This window comes from Cynocephalus volans, chromosome 1 (assembly GCF_027409185.1).
Source record: "Cynocephalus volans isolate mCynVol1 chromosome 1, mCynVol1.pri, whole genome shotgun sequence".
NCBI lineage: Eukaryota > Metazoa > Chordata > Mammalia > Dermoptera > Cynocephalidae > Cynocephalus > Cynocephalus volans.
Genome location: NC_084460.1, coordinates 105,531,761 through 105,557,163, shown reverse-complemented (window position 1 = coordinate 105,557,163; position 25,403 = coordinate 105,531,761).

Sequence of the window (25,403 nt, the reverse complement as noted above, 5' to 3'; positions counted from 1 at the left end):
AATAGTGGCAGCATCCACTGCAAAACCTAAAAGGTGGTTAGAGATTTGAAGAAACTATAACTCAGTGAAACAAGTCCTGTTACATGAATATGGATGAACTGAGCGATGTGTGATGGCAGTCATTGATAAACTTGTGATGTGCAGACTTTAGAGAGTCTGCTCTATCAGGAGGGTGGTTAAGCTCAACCACCCAAAGCTGTAATGGTGTTTTTACAGAGCCAGCCAGGTAAAGGTTTCACTTCCCTCAGGGTCCAAATAGACAGAGGTGTGTAGGACCAGGAAACCGTGTAACAAGACTTTCTAAATCTATGAGACTCTAAAATGTGTGCCTTCATTGGTTAAACAAAATCTAGAAAATCAGATCATCTGGGGAAATCAAATCCAGGCCAGAGTATGCTAAATCCATATCTTTTGGTAGGATGGTCCCTCAGTTAATTTCTTGCTTACAATCATTGCTTACAACTTGACTTTTAGTCTTTTGAAATATTGTTCAATAAGAATTGACTTTTAGTTTGCACGTGATATTTTTTGACACCATCATTAGACATTTTATTTAAACATGTTCACTGGAAAACAGATAATTATCTTCTCTTAAAAAACCTTAAGACTACTGGGAAAAGGTAGTAAAGCAAACAATGAGGTACTAACTTTAAATTACTTTTTAAAAGTAGGATAGTGTAGGACATCCTTCCTTCTTTTTTTATGAAGGAAGCTTATACACAGGGTCTTCAAAAAGTTCATGGAAAGATTCATATTATCTTCTAATTCAATTTTTCCACAAACTTTTTAAAGTACCCTCATAGAACCATATTCTTCCCCTTTTACAACTGGTATTTAGAAGAGTCATTTAAGCATCTTCATAGTTCCACAATGCTATGGACAGGTGTATCAGGAAGAAAGGAACTGCTGCGCCATGAAAAGTATTTTTGTAACCATAGCACCATATGAACAACTGTTTTCATGTAATGTCAATTTGTTTTCATAAAATGTCAAAGGAAAAAAGGAAAAAATATCTGCATACCAGGAAAACCTAGAGAAGCATAGATTTAACATTTTTCAGTTTATTAGATTTCTTTGAGAATGCTTATAATGATAAATGGTTTTAATTATTTGATGTTTCTTAACTTCACATCTATTTAGGACTGTTCCCTCAATGAACTCAGCATTTTCAGAGAATAGGAGAGACTTTTTTTTTTCTTTTCTGAACACAGTCAAATGAGGAAAAAAAATAATTTCAGTTTTCTTTATTTTCAGATGGCTACTGTGTTTCATACATGGGAAATCATACTGATGACTCAACTATCCATAGTATTATTTTGCTGGTTCATGCTACCTCAGTAGAAACTAACAAGTCTAATTCTTTTACCCTGCATGATAAAAATCTATTACATTTATTGAGGAACCTACCAGTCTGTAGGTACTCATTTATTTCAGGATAATCTAGCCCTGAAATAGTATTGATGACATTTGCTTTTAACTGGATTGTAAGAACAGAAGACACACAAGTCATTTTTTCCCAATTTCATAATTTTGGCATCCATGCAGTATTTAGATATGCCTTTGCTTGGCTATGATAGACATTTTAGAACATCTCTGACTCATGAATATAAATAGTTGTGCAAGAATAAATTCTATAAAACCAGAGCTGGTAACAAAAAATCACCTAGAGATCAACAACTCTGAAAGAATCTCGTGTCACATTCCTTAGAATGTCAGATTAAACTAACATGTGCCAGTCAATATTGCTACACTGCGACCCTTGATGCCTCCTAAGCAAAACTATTAAGTCCAACATTCTCTCCTGTAAGCACTTATCTGTAAGGATGGCTAACATGTCCTCTGAAGCAGATATTGAAACTGATTGGACAATAGGTAGATACCAGACAGGGGCCTGGGGGCCGACCTCTAGAAATAGGGGGAGAAAATCTTAATCTGCAACACAATGCTGTTCTCTTGAAACCCTATCATTTTCACTTCCCATGTGTCTGCTGCCTGACTGTGAATGGATTTGAAAAGGAATGGTTAGTGCTGAAAATTGGATCAGAGCTAACATTCTCTCATTTTTATCAGCAGCTGCCAAAGGTCATCTGACATAATAGCTGATGAATTCAAGCCCAGTGGATTTCATTTGCAATTTTCAATTTACTGAGGTCTCCAAACCCCACGGTGATAAAAGCTTCCCCTATCGTGGCCTGTCACAAACATCAAGAAACTGCACAAACCCACAAGAAAGGAAAAGGAGAAAGCTGTGCATCATCGCAGCTACAGATAAGGAGAACAGGAAGAAATGGTATCATGCAGGAAGGTGGGGAGCAGCCTGTGTGGCTAGTTCTCTAAATGCCAATTGAAAGGAAAAGACTATGAAGAACAATCAAATAACTTCCACAGAATAACATCATGTTTCTCTGGCAGTTTGTGTGAAAATTGCCTTCTTGTCTCTTACTTCACATACCCCCAAACAAAAATGCGAGTGTAAGAATGCAAATAAATAGGTGAATAAATAATCCTTGCTCATTTAGTCATTGGAAAGCATGCTCTCTGTGCTGTATTCAGCATAATTTTCTTTACAAAACACGTGCTCTTGGAAGATCTCGTATCATGAAAGTGTCTATAAACACTAAGAAATCATTTGTTTTCTTGCAGAGAAATGGTGGATCCTTTGATTGATTTGCCAGGGAAGTCAAAGGACTGACATAGCAACTACTTGTAAGTGGATCTAGACACAATGTGTATCAAAGATGTATTAGCAAGAGGAAGAAAGCCGTTTTTTCCCTTATCAAGTTATTTACAGTGAACTTAGGCAGGATCAGGGCCTGAATCTTGTTCCCAGGAATTGTTCAAATTAAGGAAACCTCATGCATGTTTCTTGAAGAACAGCAAGTTTAAAAACCGAGCAGGCCATCTTCATCCTGTTCTACTGAACTCATACTACAGCCCAGCAAAAGAGAAAGCAATGAAATGGCCACCGTTTTAGGCATAACTGAGAATTTTATTTCAGACAGGGATGTCTGGATTCCATTTCCTAACAAATAGATTCGGGAAGGCTTTGAAAATTGGTCTGATGAGGCAAGAGGACTTAGCAGTGGGCATCTACCAACCTGCCTAATGACAAAATTTCTTATTGCACTTGACAAGAAAACCTGAGAATGATATCAATAGGACCAGGATATTAAGTTCATTCGTACGTTTATTGGTAAATGTGAGACATCACAGTTTGGAAAAGAAAGAAAATAATTCCTGCTCGAATCGATGTAGTTGTGAGAGGTTGCCTACTGTAGAGTTATTCTCTAAACTGTCTTAGCCAAAAATAAAAATATGGGCTATTTATCACAATTGAATTCTCACTTCTTTGAAATTAAACTATTTCTTAAGATTTTCTATTAGCAAAAAAATGTAATAGTCTTTTAATTCTTCAAAGTTTCAAAATAGAAAATGGTTTCCTCAGTAGCTAGAGATGGCAAGAATTAACATTTTGAAATGAGAAATATAAGAAATAAATTTTTTTCTAAAGGTGCAGAAAATATGGAAGGTAACCATATTTTAGCATTTTAGTATTTTTTTCTCCTACACAATATTGTCAGGATGCCATTTTGCAATGGTTGCTTTTCTCCTACCCTTTTTTTTTTTTTCAGTTTCTATAGGCTCAAAGAGAACTGTCAGTAATTTGCAGTTTCTACAGGTTCTCTTTGAATTGTTAGCATGATACTGAGACCCCAATGGTGGTAAAAGATTATTTAATGAGATCTTAGTTTAATCAGTCTTCTAAAAAATACATACGACTTGGTGAGGGTTTTTCATTATCTCTCTTCTTCTATGGCAGTGATATTAGGCAAGCTGCACCAATTTGTCTGCAGTTACGTAGCAAAAAGGTTAATATCTTTTTTGCTCCTTTTATTCAAAAGAGAGATCTGAATCTTTAAGGAAGAGTCCGAAATTGTTCTTGTAGACTGATTGGTTCACAGAGACTGTTTCCTCTCATGCCTCATGGCTAATTACATTGTCAGGCCAGAGCATTCACTGAAGCTTCAATGATGCAGTTCAGCAATTCCCATTTTATTAACTAATTCTTTCATTTCTTCATGCAGCATTTATTTAGCACTTACTAAGTGCAGGTATGTTGAAAATTACGAATGAGATAACTTTTTCCTATTTCCAAACAGTTTACAGAAAAGAGGAGTAAAGAATATTTTTAGTCTGTTTTCTCTTTTCCCCTCCAGAATTGAGTTTATGTCATATACCTATGAAAATTTTAAGATAATAAAAAATTTATTCTGAGAATTTGGGCAATGAAATTAACACCTGTGACATCTGGACATCTGATCTGGGATGAAAGCTGTGTTTTCTATTTCTTTGTAATATGTGCATCACCATAACAATTTTTGCAAGCCTACATACAGTCTACACTTTATTAATGTTGTCTTTGATTGAACTCGGTTTTTTTAAAAGTTAAATTCAGTTAAGAAGAGATTATATATACTATCACAAATGGAAAGCCATTTGTATCACAAAGCCAAATGTATCACAAACCAAGAATAAAAAATAATCATAAATATAAATGCATAACTATTATTGTATTAGTCTGTGCATCACCTGCATCATCTCATGTTCCGTTAGTGGTAAAAGTACCATCCTTTGGAAAACACTGGTATGGCACATGGTGCTGATCAAGACTAGTGCTGAAGGTTTAACTTCCGTAAGAACAAAAGCTCCATGAAAACAGATACTTTGATTTTTTTTCTTGCTGTACCCCCAACTCCTAGAATAATGCCTAGCACATATTAGATACTAAAAAAATACTTGTTAACAGAAATAAACATGGACCAGCTAGCTTCTGAAGATCAACCTGTATTTCCCTAAGGTCACACTCATTGTACTTTATCACAATTACTTGTTAAATGTTTCTCTTAATCACTGGACAGGTGAAAAACTGTGCTTTTCTTGTTCATTCCTGTTATAATCACCAGTGCCTAGAACAATGTCTGGCACTTAGTAGGTGCTCAATAAATATTCATTGAATGAAGGCACATGCCATTCCAAGGTCACACAGCTTCAATAACCCATTGGTCATTTTTATTAGAGAAGTTCAATAGGCCAACATTGGATTAAAACTATTCAGCTTCCAGCATGTTTAAAAATAAAATAAAATAAAAACTTTGTTGAATAAATAAATGAATGAATTAACATTTTCATAACATCAGAAAAAGAGAGTCAATTCCGTATATGAAAGACAGAACTAGAAAGGAGAATAGACAATCCCTTTTCTCTTGAATAAGTCACCCCTGGCAAGGCTTTCTTTACAAATTAAGATTGCACTGGAATTTATGTGTTTATAGAAAAACCAACAAATATTTAGTCAGCAAATTACACCAAATGGCAACAGCCTGTGATCTGATGGCATATTTTTATTTAGATTGCTTTTAAGGATTCCTTGATTTACTTAAGAATCAAATATCCTGATTAGACAAGTGATCCTTACAAAATCTGAGTTCATGTTCTTTGATTTCAAGAACATCCATAGGAAGAAATAGTTACTGAAGAATTAGCTGCAGTTCTCTGGTCCCCACCTCCAAAGGAGTATTGTCAATCACAGCCCCAAACATAAGCTTCTGTAGGTTTTGAATGCTTTGAACTGGAAAACTACTATTTTAGTGGATAATTAAAGGGTGTTACAACTGATTGTGTAGAGTCAGGAAAATTAGTAGGGTTGGAATGGACATATAGGTCATACCGCTTTTCTTTTGTAATATTTTCTACTGCAAATGATTCTCCAGTTGAAAATCAAGCTTTAAACCAAGGTATCACAATGGGTTGGTAAGGTAGGACGTGAAAATCAAACACTGGGAGAACTGTGTTTATCATCCGAGAAATCAGTCAGCTTAAACAAAGGGATGTTTTCTTTAGTAGCATAATTCTTTCTTTCTCATAAATTTACTGATTAAACTATGTATTTTATAACCAGTTTCTTTTATTTATTTATTTGTTTGTTTGTTTGTTTGTTTGTTTATTATACATACATGTGGGGTACAACGTTGGTTTTTATTAATTGTGTAGAATGTGTGGTGGTTAGATCAGTGTAGTTAGCTTTTCATCATTACAGCACTCAGTCATTCTTTGTGTCCACTGACCAATTCCTCATTATCCCCCCTCTCTCTTCCCTCCCCTCCCCTTTTCCACCTCTAGTTTTCTAAAAGTTCAATGTATTACTGTGATTGTTGTTTCTTTCTTTCTTTCTGTCTCTCTTTATTGTTCATTTGTTTATTTATGGATTCAGCTCCCAGTTATGAATGAGAACCTGCAGTTTTTCTCTTTCTGTACCTGGTTTGTTTCACTTAGGATACTTTTCTCCAGGCTCTTCCGTGTTGTTGCAAATGGTAGAATTTCATTCTTTTTTACGGCTGAGTAGTATTCCATTGTGTATATATACCACAATTTCCTTATCCAATCATCCACTGATGCACATTTAGGTTGGTTCCATCACCTAGCTATTGTAAACAGAGCTGCAATAAACATGGGAGTGCAGGTATGCCTTCAACCTGATGTTTTCCAGTCCTCTGGATATATTCCCAGAATTGGGATTGCTGGATCATATGGCAGTTCTATCTGTAGTTCTTTAAGGAACCTCCATACTGTTCTCCATATTGGCTGTACTAATTTACAGTCTCACCAACAGTGCAGGAGGTTTCCTCTCTCTCCACATCCTCACCAGCATTTGTTATTCTCTGTCTTTTTTATAATAGCCAGTCTGACTGGGGTGAGGTGATATCTCAGAGTGGTTTTGATTTGCATTTCCCTGATGATTAGTGATGTTGAGCATTTTTTCATATACCTGTTGGTCATTTGTATGTCTCCCTTTAAGATATGTCTATTCAGCTCCTTTGCCCATTTTTTAATTGGATTTTTTGTTCTTTTGCTATAAAGTTGTCTGAGCTCTTTGTACATTCTGGATATTAATCCCTTGTCAGATGCAATTTTTGCAAATATTTTCTCCCATTCTGTAGCATGTCTTTTCACTCTATTGATTGTTTCCTTTGCTGTGCAGAAGCTTTTTAGTTTGATATAATCCCATTTGTTTATTTTTTCTTTTGTTGCCTGTGCTTTTGGTGTGTAATTCACAAAGTCATTGCCCAGTCCTAAATCCTGGCGCATTTCCCCTATGTTTTCTTCTAGGACATAACCAGTTTCATGTGAGGAAATCAGCACTTCTGTAATCTGTCCTACATGCAATAGTATTCACTAAGATATTGATGAGTACTCTGCTGGAAAAAAAAATCTTGCATCAGAAAAGCTTGGGAAATTTTGAGTTGAAACGATTTTAAAAAGTTATTCCCTCTGTTTTTCAGAATATGCCCATACATATTGTGACCAGTCAAATTATAAAGAATACAAACACTTGGGTACACACTACTCAGTTCTATTCAGTCAATACTTCCCATTTTATAAGATCTTTTAAGAAGCAATAAAAATTACAGTTAGTTAAATTTCTCTGTATGCCTCTTCCTGATCCTATTCTCTTCTTATGTTTTTCAAAGCTAATCAACAGTCTAAATTTGATACATTTCCACTTATACTATCATAAAATATATTTGTATAGTGTTGCATGTTTTAAAGTTATCATAAATTGCAGAATATTGAAGAAAACTTCTGCAATTTTTCACTGAATATTATATTTGGAGAAACGTTTATGTTGATACATGTAGGACAAGTTCATTTTAACTCTATATTTAACTATTAAATAAATATATTTTATCTGTCTATTTCACTACTGTTGAAAGTTTGTTTTCAATTATTTGGTAATGAAACAATGTGGCAATGAGCATTTTCAAACTTCTTTTCTTAGTTCTAGGATGGTTTTGCTTCCTTTTTGCTCTTACGTTGGTCAGTGTGTATACTCTCGTCCATCCAGTGAAGCTTAGCCCCAGTAAATTCCAGACACCACACCCCCCACCCCCAACCCCACCATGAGGGTAGCTTGCAGCAAGTGCAGCAGCCACCATGGTGAACAGGTTTCTAATGAGTTCCACAGGCGCCCCAACCAGTTTCCCAGAGAGTTCAGTAGCACCTATTATGGGAAGCTTCCCAGCCTGAGCTATCCTGAAAGCTCATAGACAGCCTTGGCTTGGCATCTGTGAAACAGCTCTGGCCACATCAACCCGGTGATCCTGTCCTCCATCCAGTCAACTACATCTTCTCCAATGAGGTCTGGATCTCAGTCTTGGGGAAGTACTCTCCACCCCCTTCCAAGACTGTTCTTTCCTTGGGTGTTCTCCCTCAGCCCTAGGGTATTATTTATTTATTTATTTATTATTATTATTTTTTTAAATTTTCTTTTGTCGATATACATTGTGGCTGATTATTGCTCCCCATCACCAAAACCTCCCTCCCTCCTCCCTCCCCCCTCCCCCCCAACAATGTCCTTTCTGTTTGCTTGTCGTATCAACTTCAAGTAATTGTGGTTGTTATATCTTCTTCCCCGCCCCCAGTTTTGTGTGTGTGTGTGTGTGTGTGTGTGTGTGTGTGTGTGTGTGTGTGTGTGTGTGTGTGTGTGTGTGTGTGAATTTATATATTAATTTCCTAGGGTATTCTTTAGAGTTCTTTTTCATTCCCTCTAATAGTTAATCCCCTGTAAACAGCTAATAATTCTTTACATTAACCTTCTTATTGTGTCGTTTCTGTTTCCTGACTGATACAGGTAGCTTTTCCTCTTTTTCTATTCATTGAAACAGTTTGCACAGAACAGAGATTATTTATTAAAGATTTGGAAAGACTAGCCTATACAGCTGTGCTCTCTGTCTCGCTCCCCTTCTCCGTCTCCCTCTGCCTGTCCCTCTGCTTTCTTCTCTTTCTCTCCCCTTCCTTACCAGGCCCCTACCAGCTTAAGATGGGAATAGGAAATTTGAAAACACATTTAATTTCTTTAATGGTTACTAATTTATTAGGAGCTTCTATTGCTTCATGAGTCAATTTAGTAACTTTTATTTTTCTAGAAAAATTTTCACTTCATCTAGATTTTCAATAAAATTAGCTTAAAGTTGTTTATATAATACTTATTTTAAAAAATCTCTACTATTGCTGTAATTATGACTCCCTTTTCATTCCTAGTGTTATTTATGCTTGTCGTCTCTCTTTCTTTCTCTCTGCCTCCCTCATCTGTCCTGCTAGGAACCCGCTTTGGGTTTTGTCAGTTCTCATTAGTGTTTATGATGGACAAAAATTGTATACATTTAAGGTGTACACATGATGATTTGATATATTATACACTGGGAAATGATTACCACAATCAAGCTAATTAATATTCTTACTGGTATGTCTTTTATTGTGCCTTCATTGGATTTAGTCTATTGTCCCTCTTTTTCTACCTTCTTGATCTCTTAACACATATTTTCAGAAATTCTAGTTTCAAAATATTTTTATATTTATAGGTGATTTGTGCCTTAAAGCAAAATATTTAGGGTTATATTTTAAAGTTTTTCTGATATACCTTTTTAAAAGTATTTTTGTTGCTTTCTAACTTTATTGCATTATGGTCAGAGACATGTAAGACATGAAACCTCTTTCATAAATTTCATAATATTTTTATATTTGCTTTGTGACCTGGACGATTTTTATAAAATGTTCAATACCCTTGAACATTATTTTATTTACTGGATGCTAGGTCTTCTATGTGTCTGTTAGATCGAATTTATTATTTTTGTCATTCAAATCTTTTCTATTATTGTTAATGTTTCATGTGCTTGATCTACAAATTTCTAAAAGAAATGTGTTAAAATATCACTCTAAAAATGTGGATTTGCCATTTTTAACTTGTGATTTATCATTTTTTGCTTGAAATATTTTGAAGCTATGATGCTGGGTACATATAGGTTCATAATTGTTAAATCTTTTTGAAGGATTGTTCCTTTTATTATTATATGCAATGTCACTCTTTATCACTCTTAATGCCTTTTAGTTGAAATTCTATTTTGTCTTAACAGTTTTCTTCTGATGAGTCTGTTCCTTCAGAGGGGCAGATCATGTAGGGCCCTGTAAGTCAAAAAGAGTTTTTTAGCTTTTTCTTTTAGTGAGATGGGAAGTCAGTAAATGATTTTGAGCAAAAGAATGATGTAATATGACATATGTTCAAAAGGGTCACTCCAACTGCTGTGTTGTGAGTACACAGAAGTGGGTCAGCGTGGAAGACGGAAGAATAGTTAAGATGTTATTGCAATAAAATTGGCAAAAGATGGGAATTTTTGCCTTTTGCAACAGCAATTTAGGCTGTTTAGGACTGCATTAATCTGTTTCTGTTGCTTATAACAGAAATATCGGAAACTGGGTAATTTATAAAGAAACAATATTTATTGCTTATAGTTTTGGGGGCTGGGAATTCCAAAGTCCTTGTCCTGGTGATGACTACAGCAACTCAAGGTATCACATGGTGAATGTGGCAGAGGAGAGAGAAAGAGAGACTCTCATGTGGTCTCTTTTTAAAGACAACAGAACCATGCCCATGACCACCATTAAACCATCAATGGATTAATCCATTTACCAGGACATGGTGCTTACAATCTAATCACCTCTCCAAGGCCCTACCTTTCAATTATCATAATAGGATTTCCCACCCTCAACAGTTACAGTGGGAATTAAGCTTCAATGAGTTTGGGGGGACATTCAGTCCACAGCAAAGACCAACCTTCCTGCAGAGAACAACTGGTTATGCAGGACAAAATATATATATATTTTAATCTAGCAAGAAATTTTAAAATCCTTAAAGAAAAAAAGATTTGGGGGCCCACTATTTAGGGAAAGAGGGACCCTAGAGAACTGAGTCCAGCATTTCTGTGTTCTTCCCCCTCAAGGTGTTCGTCGATTCTTAAAGCAGTGCAAAGAGGGTGAAAAGCTGTGCAAAGCTTTCAGGACTCTCAAAACCCACAAAAGAGGCAAGGTCTTGGTAATAACCCAAGCCTCTGGTTTGTGAATCAAAAGGTCTATGTTATAGAAGTAAAGTTAACTTAGAAATAGACCGTCCTTTACAGAGATTAAAACCAAGCTCTGAATAAATTAATTTCCTAGTTTAAGATAGTCTGAGATTAGAAATGGTTCTTGCCTAGTTTTTTTGCCAGAAACAAAAGAAAATCCTTTCTAAAAAAAGATAATATAATCCAAAGCCTCAAAATATCTTTAAAATAATAACAAGGAAAATGAGAAGATATGATATGACAGAAAAAGTAAATACTAGAAATAAATACAAAGGAGATATGGATAATGAAGTTATCAGACATACTTTAAAAGAAAAACTATGTTTCATATGTCCAAGAAAATAAAAGGCAGAATGGAGAATTTCAAAAGGAAATTAGAAAAATAATTCAAATGAAAATTCTAGAAATTAAAAATATAACAACTGGACTTAAGAGCAGATTAGACAGTTTATTTATGAAGTGGAAGACAGTTCAAGAAAAAACATCAGAGGAGCATGAATAGACAAAAGAATGGACAATACAGAAAAGAGCATAAAAGGCATATTGGATATATTTGTAGAAGAGAAAGTAGAGAGGGAATAGGTAAGAGGCAATATTTAAAGAGATAATGGCTGGGCCGAGCCCGTGGCACACTCGGGAGAGTGCGGCGCTGGGAGCGCAGTGACGGTCCCGCCACGAGTGCCGGTTACGAAAAAGACAAAAAATAAAAATAAAAATAAAGAGATAATGGCTGAGAACTTCCTAAACTATTTAAAGATATCAAGCCACATTTTAAAGAAGCACGGTAAACCCTATACAGAATAGCTACAAAGAAAACCACTTCTAAGCACATAGTAGTAAAACAACTGAAAACCAAAGTCAAGGAGAAAATCTTAAAGACAGAAGAAAAAAAAACACATTGCCTTCAAAGAAGCAAGAAGAAGACAACTGTTTTCTTAAAAGAAACAATAAAAGTCAGAGCACAAAGGAATTACGTTTTCAAGGCAATGAAAGAACATAACTATCAATACAGAATACTAAACTCAGAATATCTTTTAAAAATAAAGCTATTTTCAGACAAACAAAACCAGGAAATAAGATATCAGCAGACTTATGCATTTCATGATGATAAAAGTTTTAATCCAACAAAAAGGTTAAATATTTTGACTATGTATGCACTTAATGACACAGCCTCAAAATATATAAAGCAAAAATTGATGGGATTAAAAGAACATATAGACAAATCTACAATCATGATGCAAGATTTTAACATACCTCTCTCAATAACTGATAGAACATGCAGACCAAAAAAACGGCATGAATATAGATTTGAACAACACAGTTAATGAACTAGACACTTTACTTTCAAACTACTTTTTAAAAAAATGTACAATTATCTAAATTGATATACACTGAACTATAAAGCAAGTTGCAAGAAATTTTAAAAGATTAAAATAATTCAGAGCATTTTCTTTGACTACAGTGGAAATATCTTAGAATTAATAACAGCAATGCTAAAAATTCATAAAGGTTAGGAGTTAAACAATAAACTTTTACATATGCAAGTGAGTCAAAGAAAAAAATCACTCTGGAAATTAGAAAATATTTAAATTGAATGATAATAGAAATGCTACATATCAAAAATTGTGGAATTCAGCTAAGCTATGTTTTGAGGGAAATTGAGACCTATAATATATATAAATAAGAGAATAGAGATTAAAAATTAAATACTTATGAAAAAATGCTCAACATCACTCAACATTCTAGAAATGCAAACCCAAACCACACTGAGATACCATCTCACCCCAGTTAGGATGGCTAATATCCAAAAGACTGAGAATAATAAATGCTGATGAGGTTGCGAAGAAAAAGGAACCCTCCTACAGTGTTGGTGGGACTGCAAAATGGTGCAGCCTCTATGGAAAATGGTATGGAGTTTCCTCAAACAATTACAGATAGATCTACCATATGACCCAGCTATCCCACTGCTGGGAATACACCCAGAGGAATGGAAATCATCATGTCGAAGGGATACCTGTACTCTAGTGTTTATTGCAGCACTATTTACAATAGCCAAGAGTTGGAACCAGCCCAAATGTCCATCATCAGATAAGTGGATACAGAAAATGTGGTATATCTACACAATGGAATTCTACTTTGCTATAAAAAAGAATGAAATACTGCCATTCACAGCAACATGGATGGACTTAGAAAAAATTATATTAAGTAAAATAAGTCAGGCACAGAAAGAGAAATACCACATGTTCTCACTTATTTGTGGGAGCTAAAAATAAATAAATAAATACACAAACAAACGTGAGGTGGGGAAGAAGACACAACAATCACAATTCCTTGAACTTGTTAAGACACGTGAACAGATATGATGTTGATGGGGGGGAGTAGGGAGAGGGAGGGGGAAGGGAGAAATCGGTAAAGGGACATGAAAGTCAACTATGTTGTATGTTGATAAATAAATAAAAATGAAATATTTAAGCATCTACTTCAATAAGCTAGAAAAAGAAAAGCAAATTAGTCCATAAAATGTAAGATTGAGGAAAAAAAGAGAATGTGCAAATAATCAATATCAGGACAACCCTACAGATCTTACAGATGTAAAAATGACAATGGAAAGATATTATAAATAATATGTCAATATACAAACAAATGTAGATGAATTGTACAGAGTCCTAGAAAAATACAATTGACCAGAAGAAAATTAAAAATCTAAATAATATATTTATTAAAGAAACTGGATCTACAGTTTTAAACTCCAGGCCCAGATGGCTTCATCAATGAATTCTATCTAACTTTTAAGGAAGACATAAGGCCAAAATTATACAGACTCCTCCAAAGAAAAGAAATGGAGGGGAAAACCTTCTAATATCATGAAGCCAGCATAGCCTTGATACCAAAACAATATGAATATTATTTTTTAAATTACAGTGAAATCTTTCTCTCTCTCTCTCTCTCTCTCTCTCTCTCTCTCTCTCTCTCTGCTTATTTCTTTCTCCCTTTCAGTCTTTCTCGGGAACATAGATACAAAAACCTAAACAAACTATTAGCAGACTAAATCCGGCAATGTTTAAAAAGGATCATATACCATGTTGAGCTTATTTCAGTAATGCAAGGTAGGTTTAACATTTGAAAATCATTTACTTTAAATCACCACATTAATAAAAAAATTAGGTGAAAAATCATATGATCATCTCAATAGTTCCAGAAATAGCAGTTGATAAAACTCAACACCCATCTATGTTAAAAATTCTTAGCAAATCAGAAATAAAAAGTGTTATGTATGGAATGTTTGTTTCTCCACAAAATCCATATGCTGAAGTCCTAATCCCCAATTTGATAGTATTTGGAGATGAGGTTTTGAGGAGGTAATAAAGGTAAGATGAAGTCATGAGGGTGGAGCCTTCATGATGGGATTAGTGCCCTCATAAGAGGAGATACCAGAGTGTTTGCTCTCTCTCCACATGCACACACCATGGAAAGGCCATGTGAGGGTACAGCAAGAAGATAGCTGTCTGCAAGCCAGGACAAGAGCCCTCACCAGAACCTGACCATTTTGGCACCCTGATCTCGAAGTTTCAGTTCCCAGAATGTCAGAAAATGAATTTCTGTTGTTTAAGCCATCCAGGTTATGGTATTTTGTTATGGCAGCTGAGCAGACTAAGACAGGAGGATACTTCCTTAAACTGATAAGAGGCATCTGCCAAAAACATACAGCAAGTATGATAATTAATGGTGAACTCTTGAGAGGTTTCCTTTTGAGATTTGGAATAAGACATGGATGCCCACCATTACTACTTTTCAACACTGTTTTGAGGGTCTTAGACAATTCAACAAGGCAAAAATAAATAAAAGGTGCAATGTTTACAAAGGAAGAAATAAAATTATTATTTGCAGATGACATAATTGTGTATGTAGAATATACAAAATTATCTACAAACAAACTATTGGAATTAAGTAAATTTTAAAAGAATGTTTGCTAGAAGGCCAATAACAATGGCATTTTTATATATCAGTGAAAAGCAACTAAGATGAATTTTTAAAGTGAGATCATATGCAATAACATCAAAAATCATTAAATGCTTAGGAAAGATATACAGGATCTCTACAATTAAGAATTATGATACATAATTGGTAGAACTTTTAAAAGACTTAATTTAATGGAAGAATATAACATGTTCATGGACTGAAAGACTTAATATTAAGATGTCATTTGTCACTAAATCTATCCAAAAATTAACGCAATCCCAATCAAAATCTCATCAATATACTAGGGCAGGTGTCAGAATGAGTAAAAATATTGGTGCAATATATGCATGTATTGAAACAACATACTGAACTGCACAAATATGTACAAATAAATGTTAGAGTATTTTAAATTTAAAAAAATGAAAAAATATGGCATAAAGCCAGAAAGATAACTGTAAAAAAAATTAGTAAAAAATTGAATTTCATTAAAGTAAAGCTGAGATGAGCAACTAGCCCCACTAAGTCCAGTATTAAAAGATCTGAGCTTTAAGATGTGGGAAAAATATTGGAATTATTAAACTAAATTAAGCTGTATGTGAAAAAGAACATGAAAGTTTATTTTGTACTTGATAGTCTGCACTCATCTTTCACACTATGATTTCCCTGAGAACTTTCATCATGCTGAGATGTAGGATTATCATTCCCATTCTACCAGTGAGGAAACTAAGGTTCAGACAACATTTAGAAGATCACAGAGAATCAAAATTCTACAATGGAGATTAGAACACATTTTTTTTCTGGATTCTTGTCCATATCTCCTTCCAGAAAAAGATGTTAAAAACTAATGTATGTGCACCACTCAGGGCGTGCAGGTCTATAATAAATGTTATTTAAATTCAAGGTATATGCAAATGTGCAAAGGAAGATATGCACAAATGACTATCACAAAAAGCAGAAAAGAATAAATGTGTGTTTTTGAATGCACTCTTTCCCTAGCTTGGAATGCCTCTTGCCCCTTTTTGCCCTGGCAAATTGGTTGTCCTTTAAAATGCCACTTTGCGTTTTTTCCCCTGAGCAATTATCCTTTCCGTATAAGCAGAGTTCAATGCTAAGTTCTCTTGCAGAAGTAGTATTGTGTAGAGATTAAGAGTAAGGGCCCTGGAATCAGATTCCAGGTTTGCATCCTAGTTCTGACACTTAATAGTTATTTAACTTTGTACGGGTTACTTAGCCTTTCAGTGCCTCTATTTTCTTATCTGTAAAGAGGAATGATGATAATAGTATTCACCTTATAGGATTGTTGCAAAGATTAAATAAGTTAATATATATAAAGTGCTAGTACAGTGCCTGGCACACAGTTGGCATTATATAGGTAAAAGCTGTGATTAATATTATTCAAAAATATTTACTGTACACCTACAAGATGCCAGGGACTGTGCTAAGCTTTGTTGATAGGCAGAAGTGAAATACAGTCTCCTGCCTTATAGTGGGGGAGACAGACAATAAGTAAACAACTAAACAAGACAATTTCCGATTTCAAAATTTCTTGAAAGGACACAAACACAGGGATGTAACAGAGTAGTAGGGTGTGGGTATTGTCTACTCTAAGTAGGATGGGCAAGAATGTGACATTCAAGCAATCAGAGGGGGTTTTAAATCTCCACTGCTAATAATGAATAATGAGAAGAGCCATGAGGAGACCTGGAGAGAGAATATTCCAGGCAGGAGGAACAGATGGTGCTGAAATGCCGAGATTAAAACAAGTTTGGTGTGTGTGAGAATGGAAATGAGACCAGTGTGGGTGGAAAGGAGTGGAGAGGATGAGAGAGGTAGGTGAGGTTGGTGAGGGGAGCAGATGTGGGATCATGCAGGACTTTGTTAACCATGGAAAGAGGTTTTGATTTTATGTATAGCTGGAAACCACTGGAGTAAGTTATAAGCCGTAGAGAGATATGATCTGATTAGTGTTTTAGAAATATCGCCCTGAATTTTCTGTGGAGAATGGTTGCAGGAAGGCTAGCCTGGAAGCAGAGGGACCAATAGGGAGACTGATATTGGCAGTAGTGGAAATGGAGAAAAGTGGATGGACTCAGGATAGGTTCTGGAAGTGGTTGATAGACTTGCTGATAGACTGGATGTAAGGGATAAGGGAATGACAGGACTCCAGCATGACCAACTAGGTGAATGGTGGGGCCGTTACTGAGACGCAGACTGATCATTCCTCTGGGACCAGGTGGATGTAGTATATCTCTTCTTGAATTTTTCACTTATCGTAGCTTCTTATTTCCCATTTATACTGTTAGGACATGGAATATATTTGTGTGTGTGTGTGTGTGTGTGTGTGTGTGTGTAGTTGAACTTCTAGAGAAGAGGACCTCATACGTGGTACGTGATCAATTAATCCTAGTTAGATTGAACGGAAAGTGTGCTAAGAGGAGTACACATGAGAAAGTTGAGAATGGGCAGAAATTATTTGCAGCAGAGGAAAGGATAAAGCCAAGCTTTTCAGAGTAGATAGCACTTAAGGCAGGGCTTTGAAGGATAGGTGAGCATAGATATCCAACAGTGAAGAAAGAGCTTCCCAGGTAGAGAAAACAGTGTGTGCAAAGGTGGGAAAGTGGGAAAGACAGGGTGTGTACAGTGTACAGTCCTATTTGGCTGGAGCACAGAGGTTGTGCAGGAGAGCCCTGGGAGATGAAGTTGTGGAGGAGGTTCTAGTGAGACCATGGAACGCTTTCAATGCCTGGCCGGGAAATGTGAGCTGTCTTCCATAGGCCCTGGAGTGGGGGGCATAAAAGGCTTCTGAGGAGGAAGTTGGAAACAGATCACAGTTGTGCATTAGGATGTTTAATGTGGTTTAGTGTGCAAGAGGACTGTTTCTCTGCTTGTAGAGTCTCTCTCTAAAAGCAGCTGCTGTGGTCATTGTGGTTACCATTATTGTCTAACTTTTCATCCACATTATTTTATCTTCCATTGGGTTGACTACTGGAGAAGCCATAACTCTTTTCATTTTGGGCTATAGCTTGATTAGCACACCACAAGTACATATTTCTGTGCTTCCTTTTGTGTGCCATTTTTTCACTGAGACTTGGCTTTCTCTTTTTCCCCCTTCCTCTCACCTATCCACACCCCCCACCCTCAATCCCCACCCCAGGACAGGTCTCAGGCTTTTTTCATCAAGTCATATGGCTACGGGGAAGATGTCAGTTCAGGTTCTGCTGAGCTCTCTGCACACACTGGCCACGCTGCACCTGCTCATCACATTGCCTGGGAAGCTCTGAGAGTCACATCCCAGACATTTCATAATCTTAGTTCAGCTATTTGGGAAGCCATTTTTCATCTCTAGCATGAAAAACATGCTGTTACAAAGCTTTGTTCCAACAAAAGCAATCCCTTATCTTTTTTTTTTTTCTCTCCTAAGTAGTTTCTTGGTTCTTTCCTTAAAAGGCATATCCCTTGTCACAGTTGTACTATCCAGCATTCAAAGGGCAACTGTACAAGCAGGAACTCCCCCTTTCACCACTTTTAGACCCTTGACTTCTTCCAAATTCACACCATGTGGGTTACACATACACACCCAACAAATATAGAGCTGAGACTGTCACATTAAACCAAAAGACTAAAACAATTATTCTGGTTACATAGTTATAGGAAAATAAAATAATTTCTCAACTAAAAAACTATTCATTTTGCTGTTGCAATGGCTTTCACATAAGTGAAGAATTTTAAAAATTATTTTAAAAAAATGCTTTCGCCACCAGTAGAATGTGACAAATATATTAATATTTTAAGCTTCAAAATGAAGCCACAAAAACAAAAACAAAAACGACAACAAAAATAAAAATCTACTGAAATGCCATTAAAAGGATAACTTTCAAGTATTTTCTCTTTATTTAAAAAGAATTGTATTCCATGGATGAGCATGGAGAAACTATGTAAAGTGAAATAAGCCAGGCCCAGAAAGAGAAATACTGCATGTCCTCACTCGTAAGTGTGAGCAAAGGAAGGAAGGAAGGAAGGAAGGTGGAAAGAAGGAAGGAGGGAAGGAAGGTAGGTGGAAGGAAGGAAGGAAGGAAGGAAGGAAGGAAGGAAGGAAGGAAGGAAGGAAGGAAGGAAGGAAGGAAGGAAGGAAGGAAGGAAAGAAGGAAGGAAGGAAAGAAGGAAGGAGGGAAGGAAGGTAGGTGGAAGGAAGGAAGGAAGGAAGGAGGGAAGGTGGAAGGAAGGAAGGGAGGGAGGAAAGAAGGAAGGAAGGAAAGAAGGAAGGAAGGAAGGAAAGAAGGAAGGAGGGAAGGAAGGTAGGTGGAAGGAAGGAAGGAAGGGAGGGAGGAAGGAAGGAAGGTGGAAGGAAGGGAGGGAGGAAGGTGGAAGGAAGGAAGGAAGGAAGGAAAGAAGTAAGGAAGGCCATAATAAAACATTGAACTTTCAGAAGGAGAGAACTGACCTATAGTCACTAGAGGTGGGAAAGGGGGAGGGGGAGGAGGGTTAGGGAGTAACTGGGTAAGGGACACAAAGAATAATTACAATTTGTAATGATGAACATGCTAATAATATTGATTTGATCATCACATACTTTACACAAATACTGATAGTCAACTCTGTACCCCATACATATGTATAATCAATTATGTTCGATTCAAAAAATAAATTTTAAAAAGTATTGTTTTATATATATTTATTCTAGAAAATACAGAAAGGCCAAAGATACAAATTACAGTCTAAAGATAACTACCTACTGTTACATTTTTATGAATATTCTTCTATTCTTTTTTCTATACATAAACATATATACATATGCATTAATTTTTACAAAAATAGGATTGTATAGTACAGGTGTTTAAAGTGATGTCCTTTTTTCACTTAACACTATATTGTGAGCATTATGGTATTAAATAATCTGTTGATATAATATTTCTACTAGGCTGTAGGACATTTCATTGTGTATTGTATAGCTATAGCATAATTTATTTAATTAATTCAATTTTGTGGGACATTTAGATTGCCACCTTTTTTTGCTGTCAAAAACAAAAATATCCATTAACAAAATTTTTAAATATATTTATTAAAAATTTTAATGATAAATTCTTAGAGAGCTGAGTCAAAGGGTATTGAAATATCATGGCTTTTGGCATGTTTTCAATTTCAGACAATAACTGAGAGGAGGATGCTTCCTTAATTCACAAGTCTGAGTTTAGAAGAGGCCTGGAGTCATCATGCACACACACGATAAAACTTGCTCCACAGTTGTCTTCAGAACACCCCAGTTTGAAAATAAAAATTCCACTGGAGATTTGTTCGTAAAGCTGCAAAAAATAAAAGCCATTTTCTTGTTGCTTTAGTCCTCACAAATATAAATAGGGGAAATTAATAATCGTTATGCAGAAATTTCCTTCCTTAGAGCAGGAACTATACTCCTGGTTAAGAAGTTATGATTGGATAGAACTAAAATTAGGAAACAAGAAAACAAAAAGGAACAAGACTTTCAACAAGACAGTATTTTCCTTTTCCTTTCTTTCTCCCCTCTCCCCTTCTTTCCTTCCTTCCTTCTTCCTTTCTTCCTCCTTCTCCTCTCTCTCTCTCTCTCCACCTGCCCCCCCGCACACACTCTGTCCTGCAGAAGTAGTGTGGTTGACTACAGAAATCCAAAAGGAACCAGAGGGCCAACCTGAGCCATAGCATCCCTTGATATATACCGTTATACAGTGCAAACTTTGGAGATATATATGTATATTTACTCCTCTCCTTCACACCTATGTGTTTCTTTACCAGTCCTTCCACTTACTTCTCTATGTTGTCTCCTAAAGCACTGCTTCCCACCCATTTCCCTAGCCAGAGCATGCACACAGACTCCTTGCCATTGTCTCAGCATGTTTCCCGGTCCCTAGTCTCTCCCCTCTGACGTTTACAACTGTTCATCTGACTTTCCTCAAACACAATTTTCATTATTTTACTCCTCATTTAAGAAGCTTTAATGGCTCTCCGAGTTATACTTTCTGTCATCTCCTTAGTCTGAGACCTCTACTACCTGTTTCCACGCAAGATCAGCAGCTTTTCTCAGATATTTTGTTACTCTCTGGCCCAAACGAGCCTAGAGAGTCAAAGGGGGTCAGGTGTAAAGGAGTTAGAAACCATGCTTAGGAATTGAATAAGGAAAGAATTATTGATATATATTATATCAATAATATAATATTAAATATTATTAGATAATATTAAAGAATTATCATACCCCCATGTGGGATGATATACAATAGTGAACATGTTCTCATGTAAATTCTTCTTCAATAATTCTTTCCTTATTCAATTCCTAAGCATGGTTTCTAACTCCTTTACACCTGACCCCCTTTGACTCTCTAGGCTTGTCTACTGCAGCTCTTTCCTTCCTCACGACCTCCTATGATCAAACCACTCCAGATGGCTTGCCATCCCTGTAAGACTGATCTCCTGCACGTTTCATTACCTTGTCCAGTGCTGTTCTCAGGGTCTTGAATGTTTGCCCTCCTTTCACCACTTAGAGAAAGGTAGGACCAGTACTGGTCAACACCACTTCTGCAACTTTCCTGATGCCCCAACCTGCATCAGCTGCTTCCTATTCTCTTTTCCCACAGCATTTGGTTTAAATTGTATTATTTGGATTTAAGATGAGTTCTAAATATTTCTAGATCTCAGACTATGCTGTATAAAATCCTCAGGGCAGAGATCATTTCCTACAGGTATTTTTATGGTTTCTATACTCAGCTTTCATTCTTCAAAATATTACATGGCGCTTAACGAATTTTTATGATTTGAATGGAATCAGTTCCTATTAATTGTATGCTGCCTCTGGGTTACATGTTACATTTCTGTTCTATGTATTCCGCTTTAGGTGCTCTAAGTTATTTCTTATGCATAAGGTATATAACAAACTGTAAGTTAGCTTCGGCTTGGCTCAACAATCACCCTCTTTCACCTTTACCACCTCTTCTTGAATAACTTTCCTACCCAAGTGCTTAAAAATAATACTCTGTAGCATTCCATAAAGTCAGGGAGGTTTTTAATAAACATTTTTTGATTATTAAGAAAACTGGTAATTTCCCCGGCTAAGGCTTCAAGTTAAATTTAAGACAAGGAACCATTAAAATCAATCACTGTCCAACACAATTGACACAATTGAGGTTTCCACACCAACATTTGTTAATCTTTGGCTATGTAGAGGGCCTATGGAGTTAAACTCTGATATTACTATCTTCCCCTATTATTTTTCCTGGTTTAGAGAAGCCCTTCTCAAGCAACTCTGATAATAATGCTGCCCCTCATTGAGCACATACTATGAGCAGACACAGTACTAATGGCTTGACTTAGCCTTGTCTCATGTAATCTTTATAATCTTAAAAATCTGTTTTGAAGATTAGAGAACTGAGGCTCAGAAAAGTAATGTAACTTGTCCAAAGCTACATAGCTAAGAGATGGTAGAGCTGGCTTCCCTGTTAGATAATCATGTAGACTTTGAGTTACCACTTCCAGTGACAGGTAAATCACTATGCCATTTGAAACAGGATTTTTGTTAAGACAATTAAAAAAAAAAGTGAACTAAAATGTGTTTACCTCATACATGGAAAGGTCTAATTCTTACTTCTTATGATAGCCTTATTAATATTTAAACCTGTTGCTATTTTTTCATTCAGTATTTTTTTTTTAGGCCAAATATCTTCAGGTCCTTCAGCTGTTCCTCGTGTGACTTGGCTTCAGATCTATCTCATACCCTCTGAGTTGCTCTGTTTAGACAAGCTCCAGTTATGTCAATTAATGTCCTCTTAAAACTTGATGAAGCCCAGAGCTGAACACAATGCCCCAGATGTTTTCTAACTGGTACAGACTACAATGAAACTATCACCTTCTTTGTCTAGACACTTAATTCTATTAATGTAGTCTGAAATTGCATTAGGTTTCTTGGCACTAAGGTTCACTTTACACTTTCTGTCAACTAAAACCCTAAGTGGTTTTTTTCACATGAATTATAAGTATTATAAAATTTATGAATATAAAAGCAATTTATAGACTATAAATTACTATACTAATATGATTTATTAACAGTAGTATATAGGCCAGATTTGACTCAGATTTTAAAAAATAAGTTCACAGAATAAATTTTAATTGGTACATATTCTTACTTTCTTCTAAAAATCCCTACACCAAAGACAGCATACCTGGAGTCCTAGGCAGGAGTTGAGGGCAGCCCCCTCTACCTGGAAGCAAGGAAGAAAGCACACCCGGGGCCCTAGGCAGGAGCCAAGGGTAACACCCTCTGCTTGGAAGCAGGCAAGAGAGCACACTGAAAACACCAATCCTGTGTGGGTGGCCCATCACAGCCACTGCCACAGCTGCCACAAAAGTGGCTCAATGCCACAGCAGTAGCCACAGCCACTGTGCAAGCAGCCCACCAGACACTCGGCTGCACTGACACAAAGAGAGTCACAAGCAGAGACTGGAAAAAGAATAAGACATCTCTCTCCTCAAAGCCCACTTCAGAGTAACAGAAGAAACTGCTCTACCAGATGACCAGACATCAGTGTAGAGATACTAGAAATACAAAAACCCAAGAAAATAAGACACCACCAAAAGAATAGAGTAATTCTCAAATACCAGATCCTATAGAGCAGGATACACTTGAAATGATCGAAAAGGAATTCTGAGAAGCAATCTTAAGGAAACTCAGTGAGATTTGAGAAGGCTTAGTTAGACAACATAATGAAATGAGAAAAAAAATCCAGGATATGAAGGAGGAAATTTACAAAGAGATTAATATCTTAAAAAAGAAGGTAGTAAAACACATAGAACTGAAAGATTCACTCAACAAAATAAAAAACACAACAGATAGCTTAAGCAGCAGGCAGAAGAAAGAATTTCCGATCTTGAAGATAGTCTTTTCAAAATAACCCAAGTAGAAGAAAAAAAGGAAAAAATAATTTTAAAAAATGAAAAAAATCTAAGATAGATAGCAGAAAACCTTAAGTGCACAAACATTCAAATCATGGGTGTTCCAGAAGAGGAGAATGGAAAAGGCATGGAAAACCTATTCAATAAAATAATAATGGAAAACTTCCCAGGTATAGGGAGAGACACAGATCAGATCCAGGAGGCTCAAAGATCCCCAAACAGATTCAACCCAAAAATATCTTCTCCAAGACACATTATAGTCAAACTGGCAAAGCTCAAAGACTAAGAGAGAATCTTAAAAGAAACACAAGAAAAGCATCAAGTCTCCTATATGGAGAACCTATCAGACTAACATCAGACTTCTGCATAGAAACTACATACCAGAAGAAAATGGGATGGTATATTCAAAATACTAAAAAAAAAAAAAAAAAAAAAAAAAAAAAGGCCAGCCAAGAATACTATACCCAGCAAGGCTATCCTTCAGAAACGAAGGGAAAACAGTGTATTTTCCAGACAATCAAAAACTGCAGGAGTTCATCACCACATGACCAGCCCTACAAGAAATCCTCAAGGGAGTCCTGCACCTAGAATCTGAAAAATTATAATCACTACCATGAATACACAAGAAAGAACAAAACCCACTGATAGAACAAAAATGCAAATGAGAAAGAGAAAGAAACTAAATCTCACCACCACAAAAAACCATAATGGCAGTGTAATAATGCCCTTGCTTTATTTTTGATTTTAGTAATTTCAGTCTTCTCTTTTTTTTTTCTTGGTTAATTTAGATAAAGGTTTGCAAATTTTGTTGATCTTTTTAAAGAATTCACTTTTGGTTTTGTTGATTATCTTTGTTTTTAATTCCCTATTTCATATATTTCTATTGTAATCTTTATTTCCTACTTATATTTGCTTTTAGTTTAGTTTGCTCTTCTTTTTCTATTTTGTTAAGGTAGAAGTTTATATTACTGATTTGAGATTTTTCTTCTTTTTAATATAGGTGTTTAGAAGTACAAATTTTCCAGAAGCACTGCATGAGCCCTGCATCCTATAAATTTGGGTATGTTGAGCTTTGATTTTTATTTCAAAGTACTCTCTAATTTCCCTGTGATTTTTCTTCTTACCCATTGTTTATTTAGGAGAGTGTTGTTTAATTTCCATGCATTTGTGAATTTTCTAAAATCTTCTGTTATTGTGGTCAGAGAACATATTTTCTATGATCTTTGTCTTTTTAAAAGTGTTAAGACTTGTTTTGTGTCAAAGAAAGAAAGAAAGAGAGAGAGAGAGAAAGAAAGAAAGAGAAAGAAAGAAAAGAAAAAGAAAGAAATTTGCTTTGCAACTAACTACCCCAAAACAAACAAACAAACAAATAAATAAATAACCCTATACCATTTTTTAAAAACAGGTCAAGCCAGTCTGTCTGCAAATATTAGAGATAAATCTCTGTAACTAGGAGCTTTATCACAACCCACGGACTCTAATATTTCAAAGCACTCCAGTGCTCAACTTCAATCTGGAAATCACGCAACACAATTTTTATTATACAGGCTGCTCTGGACAACCACTATCAGGTCAGAA